The sequence below is a fragment of the Eulemur rufifrons genome, chromosome 30, assembly GCF_041146395.1.
Source record: "Eulemur rufifrons isolate Redbay chromosome 30, OSU_ERuf_1, whole genome shotgun sequence".
Taxonomy (NCBI): domain Eukaryota; kingdom Metazoa; phylum Chordata; class Mammalia; order Primates; family Lemuridae; genus Eulemur; species Eulemur rufifrons.
In genome coordinates, this window is record NC_091012.1 from 97461052 (window position 1) to 97473837 (window position 12786).

Sequence of the window (12786 nt, forward strand, 5' to 3'; positions counted from 1 at the left end):
TATGTGAAGAAGCCTAACATGAGCGTTATGGGCATTCCTGAGGGTGAAGAAGATAATACACAAGAGTTGGATAAACTATTTGAATATATAATTGAGGAAAATTTTCCAGGCCTTGCTAAAACTCTAGATATACAGGCTCAAGAAGCCCAAAGTACCCCTGGGAGATTCATGGCAAATAGGAAGACACCATGTCAGGCAGTCATCAAACTGACCAACATATCCACTAAAGAGGCCCTTCTTCGAGCTGTAAGGAGAAAGAAACAAGTAACATACATAGGAAAGCCCATCCGAATAACGCTAGATTTCTCAACTGAAACCTCACAAGCAAGAAGAGGCTAGGGTCCCATTCTCACTCTTCTGAAACAGAAAAATGCCCAGCCTAGAATCTTGTACCCAGCAAAGCTAAGTTTTGTATTTGAGGGAGAAATTAAGACATTCTCAGATAAACAAAGACTGAGGAAATACACCAAGACAAGACCAGCCCTCCAACAACTACTTAAAACAGAGCTGCACATGGACAAGCACAAGAAACACTCACAAATGTAAAACTACTCAAAATCTAATGATCAAAGGCCAGATACCACAATGGCTCAAGAGATAAAACATAGCAATGAAGTTCTACCCAACAGGATTAATAGAAATCTGCCTCACCTTTGAGTCCTCTCAATAAATGTGAATGGCTTGAACTCCCACTCTAGAGACATAGGCTGGCCCAATGGATAAAAAAATACAAGCCAAGTATCTGCTGTCTCCAGGAAACTCATCTAACCTGCCAGGATGCATTTAGACGGAAAATAAAGAGGGGAAGCCAAAAGAAGACTGGTGTGGTGGTTTTAATTTCAGATAACTTAGTTTTTAAATCAACAAAAGTAATGAAAGACAAACATGGTCACTATATACTGGTGAAGGTTACAGTTCAACAAGAAGACATAACTATACTTAATATGTATACACCCAACGTAGGTGCACCCAGATTCTTAAAGCAAACCCTACTTGATCTAAACCAAATGATAAACACCAACACCATCATAGCCAGAGACTTCAACACCCCACTGACAGCACAGGACAGATCCTCCAAACTGAAAATAAGCAAAGAAATAATGGAATTACACAGAATGCTAGAACAAATGGGCCTGACTGACATTTACAGGACATTCTATCCAAAATGCACTGAACATATGTTCTTTGCATCAGCTCATGGGGCATTCTCTAAGATTGGCCATATCCTAGGACACAAAGCATGTCTTAAAAAATTTTTAAAAATCGAAATTATACCATGCATCTTCTCAGATCACAGTGGAATAAAAGTAGAAATCAACCCTAACAGAAATTCTCATTTCTACTCAAAGTCATGGAAGTTAAACAACCTTCTCCTGGATGATTATTTTATAAATGAGGAAATCAAGATAGAAATCAAAAGATTCTTTGAACTAAATGACAATGGAGACACAAGTTATCAAAATCTGTGAGACACAGCTAAAGCAGTCCTGAGAGGAAAGTTTATTTCCATAAATGCCTTTATCCAAAAGACAGAAAATTCACAAATAGACAACCTAATGAATAGACTCAAAGAGCTGGAGAAAGAAGAACAAACTGACCCAAAACCCAGCAGAAGGAGTGAAATTAATAAGATCAAATCAGAACTAAATGAAATGGACAACAGGAAAACTATGTGGGAGATTAATAAAACAAAAAGTTGGTTCTTTGAAAAGATAAACAAAATTGACACACCTTTGGCTAGACTAAGAGCAGAAAAGAAAAATCTCTAATAAGCTCCATCAGGAACATGAAAGGAGAAATTACAACTCATGCCATGGAGATATTAGATATCATCTATGAATTCTACAAAAACCTTTATGCACACAAACTGGAAAATGTGGTGGAAATGGACAAATTTTTAGAAACACACAGCCTCCCTAGGCTCAACCAGGAAGAAATAGATTTCCTGAATAGACCAATATCAAGAACTGAAATCAATACAGCTCTCTACAGGGAGAGCTATGAAACACTGAGGAAGGAAATAGCAGAGGATGTAAACAGGAGGAAAACCATACCATGCTCATGGGTCAGCAGAATCAATATTGTTAAAATGTCTATACTACCCAAAGTGATCTATATATTCAATGCAATCCGTATGAAAATATCAACATCATTTTTCACAGATACAAAAAATAATTCTACGCTTCATATGGAACTGGAGAAGACCCCACATAGCAAAAGCAATCTTAAGCAAAAGGAACAAATTGGAAGTCATCAATTTACCAGACTTCAAACTATAATTCAAGGCCATAGTAACTAAAACAGCATGGTACTGGCACAAGAACAGAGATATATACCCATGGAACAGAACTGAGAACCCAGATATAAAACCAGACTCATATAGCCATCTAATGCTTGACAAAGCAGACAAAAATATACACTGGGAAAAATAATCCTTATTCAATAAATGGTGCTTGGAAAACTGGATAGCCACATGTAGAAGACTGAAACAGGATCCACACCTTTCACCTCTCACAAAAATCGATTCACGGTGGATAACAGATTTAAACCTAAAGTGTGAAACTATAGTAATTCTAGAAGAAAATGTTGGAAAAACTCTTAGAGACATTGGCCTAGGCAAAAAAATTAAGAAGACCCCAAAGGCAATCACAGCAACAACAAAAATAAATAAATGGAACCTGATCAAATTAAAAAGCTTCTGCACTGCCAAGGAAACTATCATGAGAGCAAACAAACTACCTACAGAATGGGAGAAAATGTTCACATATTACACATCTGTTAAAGGGCTGATAACTAGAACCTACATAGAACTCAGGAAAATCAGCAAGAAAAAATCAAAAAGTGGGCAAAGGACATGAACAGAAACTTTTCAACAAAAGATAGACTAACGTCTAACAAATATATGAAAAAATGCTCAACATCTCTAATTATCAGGGAAATGCAAATCAAAACCACAAGGAGATATCACTTATTCCTAGTGAGAATGGCCTTTATTAAGAAGTCCAAAAACAATAAATGTTGGCATAGATGCAGAGAGATAAGAACACTCATACACTGCTGGTGGGACTTCAAACAAGTACAACCTCTATGGAAAGCAACATGGAGGTACCTTAAAGAGATGCAAGTAGAACTACCATTTGATCCAGCAATCCCATTACTGGGCATCTACCCAAAAGAACAAAAGACATTCTATGAAAAATACATCTGCACTACAATGTTTATAGCAGCACAATTCATAATTGTAAAGATGTGGAAACAACCCAAGTGTCCATCAATACATGAGTGTATTAATAAAATGTGGTATATATATATACCATGGAGTTCTACTCAGTCACAAAAAACAATGGTGATATAGCACCTCTTGTGTTATCCTGGATAGAGCTGGAACCCATTTTACTAAGTGAAATATCCCAAGAATGGAAAAAAAAAAAAAAGCACAACATGTACTCACCATCAAATTGGTATTAACTGATCAACACTTTAGTGCATTTATAGTAATAACATTCATTGGGTGTCAGGCTGATGGGAGGGGGGAGGAGAGGATGGGTATATACACACGTAATGGGTGTGGTGCACACTGTCTGGGAGATGAACACGCTTGAAGCTCTGATTCGGGCGGGGCAAGGGCAATATACATAACCTAAACATTCGTACCCCCATAATATGCTGAAATAAAAAAATTAAAGAAATAAATAGAAATTAAAAAAGAACTAAAGAAAATCAACAAGAAAAAATCAAACAACCCCATCAATAAATGAGCAAAGGACATGAACAAAAACATTTCAAAAGAAGACTAATGGCCAGCGAACATATAATAAACTCAGCATCTCTAATCATTAGGGAAATGCAAATCAAAACTACAATGAGATATCACCTAATTCCAGTGAGAATGGCCTCTACTATCACAAAGTCCCAGAATAAGAAATGCTGGCATGGATGTGGAGAGATTGGAACACTCTTACACTGCTGGTGGGCCTGCAAATTAGTACAACCCCTGTGGAAATTAATTGTAGATACCTCAAAGAGCTCAATATAGAACTACTATTTGATCCAGCAATCCTACTGCTAGGCATTTATCCAAAGGAAAAAAGACATTCTATAATAAAGACATCTGCAATTGAATGTTTATTGCAGCATAATTCACAATTGCAAAGATGTGGAAAAAACCCAAGTACCCATCAATACATGAGTGGATTAATAAAATGTGGTATATGTATACCATGGGATATTACTCAACTACAAAAAACAATGAACTAGCACCTCTTATATTGTCCTGAGTAGAGATTGAGTGCATCCTTTGAAGTGAGGTATCACAAGGATGGAAAAACAGGCATTACATGTACTTGCTATCAAATTGGTACTAACTAATCAACACTAAGGTGCTCACATGGTAGTAATACTCATTAGGTGCAGTCAGGTAGGGGATGGGTGGTAAATCCACAACTAATGGAAGTGGAGCACACTGTATGGGGAAAGGACACACTTGTAGCCCTGGCTTGGGTGAGACAAACACATTACATGTAACCAAAATATTTGTACCCCCATAATATCCTGAATTAAAATTAATTAATTAATTAAATATATATATATTTATATATATCCCTTCTGTGCCCCTGAGCATTTTGATTGAGACTGGGGTGTACAGGATCTGGCCGGCAGGCCTTTCTCCCAGGTCCTGGAGATGAATCCCTGACCATGCCATGGAGAAGAAAGCTGGTCGCAAGTCACCTATGGGGTGCCCAAGCTGGATCAATGTCCCTCCACCTTGGGGTTTGCCCTGCTCTGCTGGAGTCACTGGGCAAGTAGCACAAGGAAAGTCCAAGCGAGTAGGGAGCTCACAGAGGGAGCTCACATACATAACCTAAACATTCGTACCCCCATAATATGCTGAAATAAAAAAATTAAAGAAATAAATAGAAATTAAAAAAGAACTAAAGAAATTATGTATGTGAGCACCCCTCAGTCCACTACAGGGCCCCAAAAGGAAAGGTCTGAGCCCCGTTCCCTGTGGATGCTTCCAGCTGGTTGTTAAATCGTCTCTGTCAGCATCCAGGGATAAAGGAAGGGAAGAGAAGAATGAAGGACTAGTTGGAGGAAGGACTGCACACCGGTAGTCTCTGACACTCTCTCCAGGAGGCAGTTCTCCCAGAATGACCATGCTCTGGAGTCCTACAGATATCCCGAGGCCCACTGGGCCCCTGTGGCTCCTGCTGTCTGGGCTAGAGTTGGGAAATGTCTGTGTGGGCATAAGCAAGATGGATCCTGAGGAGTTGAGGCCCCTCAGGGAGAACAAAATCACCCAATGGGTACAGGAACAATATGGGGCCTGCCAACTGGTGTGGGTCTGTTGGATGGGAGGTGCCCTGAGGGAGGTTGGAGCCTCGTGCCCTGTCTGCAAGAGGCTTTCTGCTCACTGGTGGCAGCAGTCTCTGTACGGTATGGGCAGGTCTCTCCAGCAGCTTGGGAGCCCACCAGCAGTCCGAGATGCAAGGGGGGGGGGAGAATTTTAACCACTCCACCTACCCTTCTCACTGGTCTCCAAGCCTCTCGGGGCTTAATGCCTGCCGATGCCTTTCTCCTTCCAGTTCTGCTCCACAACCTCTTCCTGTGGAATCTCCTGTAGGTTCAGGCACCCTTCCTTCTGACTGTCATCCAATCTATGTTTGTTTGTCTATTTGGCTTTTTCTCTTTCATCTAAAATTTTTCTTTCTTACAGCGACACTCTGGCTAGAGGTATTTCTCATCCACCATCTTGCCATTCCCCTCCGTGGCTGTTAAATGAGGAAAGAAATGTCTTTTTAATAATCAGTTACATCAGGAAAATCAGGGAAAACTGGATGTACACATGCAGGAGAAGGATATTGGATCCTTACCTTACACCATATACAAAATTGTTTCAAAATAAACCAAAGACCTAATCATAAGCACTAAAACTATAAAACTCTAAGAAAGAATTATAGGGGAAAACCTGCAGGACAGTGGATTTTCCAATAATTTCTTGGATATGACACAAAGTCTACAAACATCAGAAAACAGATAAATTTGACTTTATTAAAATTGAAGATTTATGCATCAGTGGTCAATATCAACAGAATGAAAAGACAACCCACACAATGGAAGAAAATATTTGTAAATCACATATCTAGTAAAGAATTAATATTCAGAATATGTTAAGAACTCTTACAACTCAATAATAAAAAACATACACCAACTAAAAAATGGGCAAAAGACTTGAATGAATAGATATTTCTCCAAAGAAGAGATATAAATGGCCAAAAAAGGCATGAAAAGATGCTCAATATCACTAATCATTACGGAAATGCAAATCAAAACCATAGTAAGCTACCACTTCACTTCCATTATAATCACCATCGCAAACAATGGAAAATTGTGAACAAGGATGTGGGGAAATCACAATATCTTCGTATTGCCTATAGGAATTTAAAATGATGAAGCCACTGTGAGAAACAGTTTGGAAGTTCCTCAAAAATTTAAATTATCATATGATCCAGCAATTCTACTTCTTAATATATACTTAAATAAATGGAAAGCAGGTATTTGAACAATTATTTGTACAGAAATACTCCTGGCATCATTATTCGCAATAGCCCAAATGTGGAAACAAACATAATGACCACTGTCAGATGAATTGACAAACAAAATGTGGTATATATGTGCAATGGAGTATTATTCAGCCTTAGAAAGGGATGGGTTGTGATAAATTATGTTAACATGGTTGAATCTTGAAAACATTATGCTAATTGAAAATAAACAGAAAAGAACAAATATTATACGATTTCACTCACATGAGATATGAAGGAAAAGAGGTTATCAGAGGGAGAAGAAAGGAGGAATGGGGAGTATTTTTTAATGGGTACATATTTTATATTTTTCATAACAAAAATGATCTGGAAATGGATAATGGATATGATTACACAACAATGTGAATGTACTTATTGCCACTAAATTTACTCTTAAAATGAATAAAATGATTAATTTTATGTTATAGTATACTTCCCCCAATTTAAAATTCTGAAAAAAAAACAATGAATATAATACACTTCAATAGTATGAAGAAAAATGAAATAAAACCACGATTATCTCAAATGACACAATAAAGGCATGTGATAAAATCCAAAACCCTTTCATGATTAAAAAAAAATAGTCAACAAACTAGAAACAGAAGAAAACTTCCTCAACAAGATAAGAGACATATATGAAAAAATACCAAAGCTAAACTCATATTCAGTAGTGAAAGACTGAAAGATTTCCCTATAAGAGTAAAAGGGCAATAATATCCCCTCTTACTATTTCCATTCAACATTGTACTAGAGGTACTAGCCAGGGCAATCAAGGAAGGGGAAAAAAGGCATGTAGATTAGACATGAAAATGTAAGGCTATCTCTATTTGCAGATGATAAAATTTTATATAAAGATAATCCTAAATAATCCATTAATATCTATTAGAACTATTAAAAGAATTCAGTCAAGTTTCAAGATATGCTACAGATTACCCAAATTTATATGTTAATGCCTAATCTCCAATGTGATGATATTTGGAAGTGAGGCTGTTGAAAGATGATTAGGTCATGAGGGTACAGCCCTCATGAATAGGATTAGTGCTCTTATAAGAGTTCAGAGAGCTAGATCGCTCTCTGCTCTCTGCCATGTGAGGGTACAATGAGAAGATAGCCATCTGCAACCAGGAAAAGGGCCTATCCACAGAAACCAAATTGGCCAGCACCTTTATCTTGGATTTCCCAGCCTTCAGAACTGTGAGAAATAAATGTTTATTTTTTAAGCCACCCATTCTATGATAATTTGTTATAGCAGCCTGAACTAAGACAGGATAGAATATCAGTGCCCCAAAATTATGAGGACTCAATCCCATAAGACTTCCCCCACACCTCAGATACTAAATCACAAGTTCTAGGTTGTGACCTGTATTTCTGACAGATAGGCTATAAATTGAGGTTCCCATGACCCCCTCCTAGGGTTTAATTAATTTGCTAGAGCAGCTCACAGGATTTAATGAAACACTTTGCTTATATTAATATTTACCCATTTATTGTAAAGAATATTACAAAGAATGAACAGCCAGATGGAAGAGATGCATTAGGCAAGGTATGTGGGAAAGAGCAGGGAGCTTCCATGACCTGTTCAAATGAGCCATCCTTTAGGAACCTCCAGGTGTTCACCTATCTGGAAGCTCTCTGAACCTTTTCATTTGGGGTTTTTATGAAAGCTTCATTACATAGACATCATTAGTCACTGGTGATCAATTCAACCTTCTCCCCTCCAACCTTCTATTAATACACTGATATTTCTAGTGAACAGCTCAGCCCCCATCTCAAAGCAATCTAGGGTCCTCCAATCATCAGTCATCTCATTAGCATACAAAAGACACTCTTCTCACTCATTATGTTCCAAGGGTTTTAGGAGCTGTAAGCCAGGAAAGGGGAACAAAAATCAAATATACATTTCACAATATCACAGTAAACAATTTTATTTATGATAGCATCAAAAAGAATAAAATGCCTTAGAAATAAATTTAACCCAAGCTACACAACATTGCTGAAAGAATTTACAAAAGACCTAAATAAATTGAAGGATATCCAGTGTTCATGGGAAACTGTGTTTGTTAATTGGAAGACTGAGCATTGTTGAGAGGACAGTATTCCCCAACTTTATCTACATATTCAGTCCAATCTCAATCAAAATCTCACAATTTTGTGTGAACTCACACTTCCTTATTTCAAAACATACTACATAGTTATAGTAATAGCAAAAAATGTGGTTCTGGTATAAGGATGGACATATATAGAGCAGTGAGATAGAATTAAGGGTCCAGAAATAAGCCAATACATCTATGGTAAGTTTATTTTAAACACGTGTTCCAAGACAATTAAATGGGCACAAAATTGTCCCTTTAACAAAAGGTGCTGGGACAAATGGATATCCATGTGCAAAAGGATGAATTTGGTTCCCTTTGTCACACCATATACAATAATTAACTCAAATTGATCAAAGAGATAAATATAAAAGCTAAAAATATAACATAAAATTCTTATAAGAAAGCATAGGGGTACATCTTTATGGCATTGGATTTGGCAATATTTTGTTAGATATGACTCTAAAAACACAAGCAATAAACAAAAACATATATGAACTAAAATAAAATCTTATGCCCTCTCCCCCAGCTGCCTGAATGGACCACCTCTTGGCCAAAGGAATCCCCTAAAATTTAGTTACTGACCATGAGAAGGGAGGTCAGATATGCTTAATCATGCCCCCTCCCTTCTTGTAGATATCCTTTGTAACTCATTAACAGGCATAAGGCTATGCAAGACAAACCTGCAGGTTCTCAGTTTACATAACAAATAACTTGAGTCTGGACAGCAGCTTCTGTCTGATTGACAGACTTCCTTAACTTAACTTAAAACATTCCAAGCCTTTAGATAAAGCTTCATTTCTTTAACCACTTACAAATCAAAGAGTCTTTAAGCCCACCTACAACCTGTAAGTCCCCACTTTGAGATGTCCCACCTTTTCAGGTCAAAGCAATATACACCTTCCATGTATTGATTTAAGACTTTACATGTAATTCCTTTCTCCCTGATATGTATAAAACCAAACTGTAACCCAACCACAGCAAGTCTACTTGCTCAAGGCTTCTTGGGCATGGCTCCAGGCCATGGTCCTCAAATTTGGCTCAGAATAAACCTCTTTAAATTATTTTACAGAGTTTGGCTTCTTTTCTGTTGACACATACATAAATTGGACTTCATCAGGTTTAAAACTTTTGCACATCAAAAACACTCTCAAAAAAGTGAAAAGACATCCCACAGAATGAGAGATAATAATTTCAAATCATATTTCTGCTAAGGTTCTCCTACCCAGAATTTAAAAAGAGCAATTAACAGCTCAGCAACAAACATTTCAAATAAAATTGGATAAAAAACATGAATAGACATTTCTCCAAAAGTACACAGATGTTCAACAAGTACACAAAAAAGATGTTCACCATCATTATTATTAGGGAAATGTAAATTAAAACCACAATGAGCTACCATGTCACACCCACTAGAATGGCTGTAATGATAAAAATGGTTGAATCACTTCTAAAATAAGTCTTTCTCTGCCCCGTATAGCAAAAGCAATTTTAAGCAATAAAAACAAAATGGGAGGTATTAATTTGCCAGACCTCAAACTATACTACAAGGCTGTGGTTCTTAAAACAGCCTGGTACTGGCACAAGTACAGGGACACAGACCAGTGGAACACAACAGAAAATCCAAATATAGAACCATCCTCATATAGACACCTAATTTTTGACAAAGCAGGAAAGAATATACTCTGGGGAAAAGAATCCCTATTCAATAAATGGTGCTGGGAGAATTGGTTAGCCACCTGTAGAAGACTGAAACAGGACCCACAGCTTTCACCTCTCACAAAAATCAAATCACGGTGGATAACAGACTTAAACCTTAGACGTGATACAATTAGAATTCTAGAAGAAAATGTAGGAAAGACTCTTATAGACATTGGCCTAGGCAAAGAATTTATGAAGAAGACCCCTAAGGCAATCACAGCAGCAACAAAAATAAATGAATGGGACATGATTAAATTAAAAAGCTTCTGCACAGCCAAAGAAACAGTCACGAGAATAGACAGACCACCTACAGAATGGGAAAAAATTTTGCATACTACACATCAGATAAAGGACTGATAACAAGAATCTATTTAGAACTCAGGAAAATCAGCAAGAAAAAATCAAACAACCCTATCAAAAAGTGGGCAAATGACATGAATAGAAACTTCTCAAAAGAAGATATAAGAATGGCTAACAAACATATGAAAAAATGCTCAACATCCCTAATCATCAGAGAAATGCAAATCAAAACCACAATGAGATATCACTTAACCCCAGTGAGAATGGCCTTTATCAAAAAATCCCAAAACAACACATGTTGGTGTGGATGCGGAGAGACAGGAACACTCATACACTGCTGGTGGGACTGCAAACTAGTGCAACCCCTGTGGAAAGCATAATGGAGGTATCTTAAACAGATTCAAGTAGACCTGCCATTTGACCCAGCAATCCCATTACTGGGCATATACCCAAAGGAAAAAAGGTCATTCTGTAACAAAGACACATGTACCCGAATGTTTATAGCAGCACAATTCACAATAGCAAAGATGTGGAAACAACCCAAATGCCCATCAATACATGATTGGATTAGTAAGCTGTGGTATATGTATACCATGGAATATTACTCAGCTATAAGAAATAATGAAGATACGACATCTCTATGGTTCTCCTGGAGAGAGTTGGAGCCCATTATATTAAGTGAAGTATCCCAAGAATGGAAAAACAAGCATCACATGTACTCACCAGAAAATTGGTTTCCCTGATCATCACCTAAATACACATCTGGGAACGACACCAATCGGATATCAGACTGAGGTGGGGAGTGGGGGAGGGGATGGGTGTATGCCTACACAATGAGTGCATTGCGCACCGTTTGGGGAATGGTCAGGCTTGAAGGTGCTGACTCGGGAAGGGGGGGTGGGAGGGGAGGGATATATACCTACATGATGGGTGCAACGTGCACTGTCTGGGGAACGGACACGCCTGGAGCTTTGACTTGGGGGGACAGGTGGTACATGGGCAACGTATGTAACCTGAAATTCTGTATCCCCCATAATAATAAGATGAAATAAAAAATAAATAAATAAAATAAGTCTTTCTCTGAAGAGTTATGATCTCACAACGTTGAAATAATAAATTCTTATTATAATTACACCAATTGTTCTGCTTATAAGTTTGATGTACAAGTTATTTATTCTGTTCAAGTAAACAGATTGATAACACATGTGCAAACACAGTTTATAAACATTAAAAAAAATCTAAACGTCTGAAGATAGGAGGGAATGGTAAAAAGTATGAAAAAAAGAATTTGTGCTGAATTATGAAGCCACTACAAGACATGTTTTCAGAAAATATCTAAAAACCCAAGCAAATGCTTATTCTACATGGAAAAGGGCATAACATGAAATTGTAGATACATAATTATCCCAGTCCTGCCTCTAGTTTTGGACCATACAAAAAAAATTACCTTAGCTTTGTAAGAGCTTAGAAAAATGCAAAGGGAATAATGAATGTTAACATTTTGCTGTGAACCCTGGGAAATGGGAGGTGGGCTTACAGTTTATTTTCTATTCATGTCAAGTTTTTTATTTTTACGAAGTGTCCACATTGTGGATGCAATTCGTTTGCAACTGGGGGAAAAGATTTTTTAAAAAGAAAGAAAAAATCCTCAAGAAGTAAATGGAACAACAAGTCAGTAAAAATTATGTAGATTGGGTCAAAATGGCAGACTGAACACTGAGCAATAACGCATTTCTCTCATCCTACCCCAAATCCCCTTCAATGACAGGAAAGGCAAGTTTTTGTATATAAAGAATAACCCCATAAGGGCACAGGAGCAGAGGAAGGGAAGAATTCTTGGAAGATGGAAAGCATATGGGGGACGGGCGCTGAGAGGGTGAGGGTGAAGGTGGAGGTGGAGATGGAGGTGGGGGGTGGACAGTCGGAGGGGGCGGTACTGAACTGGAGGAGGTGAACCTAGGCGGTGTGAGAGAGGTGGTTGTGGGCCCGACAGCTCCTGATTTGGGGGAAGAGGCGGGGCTTCCCCTGCCCAGGGCTGTGGGGCTGGTTGGTGGGGGGTGGCGGAGGAGGGGCGCCGCGGTGTTTGGCAGGAAGGGGAGGCCTCTCTCCTGGCA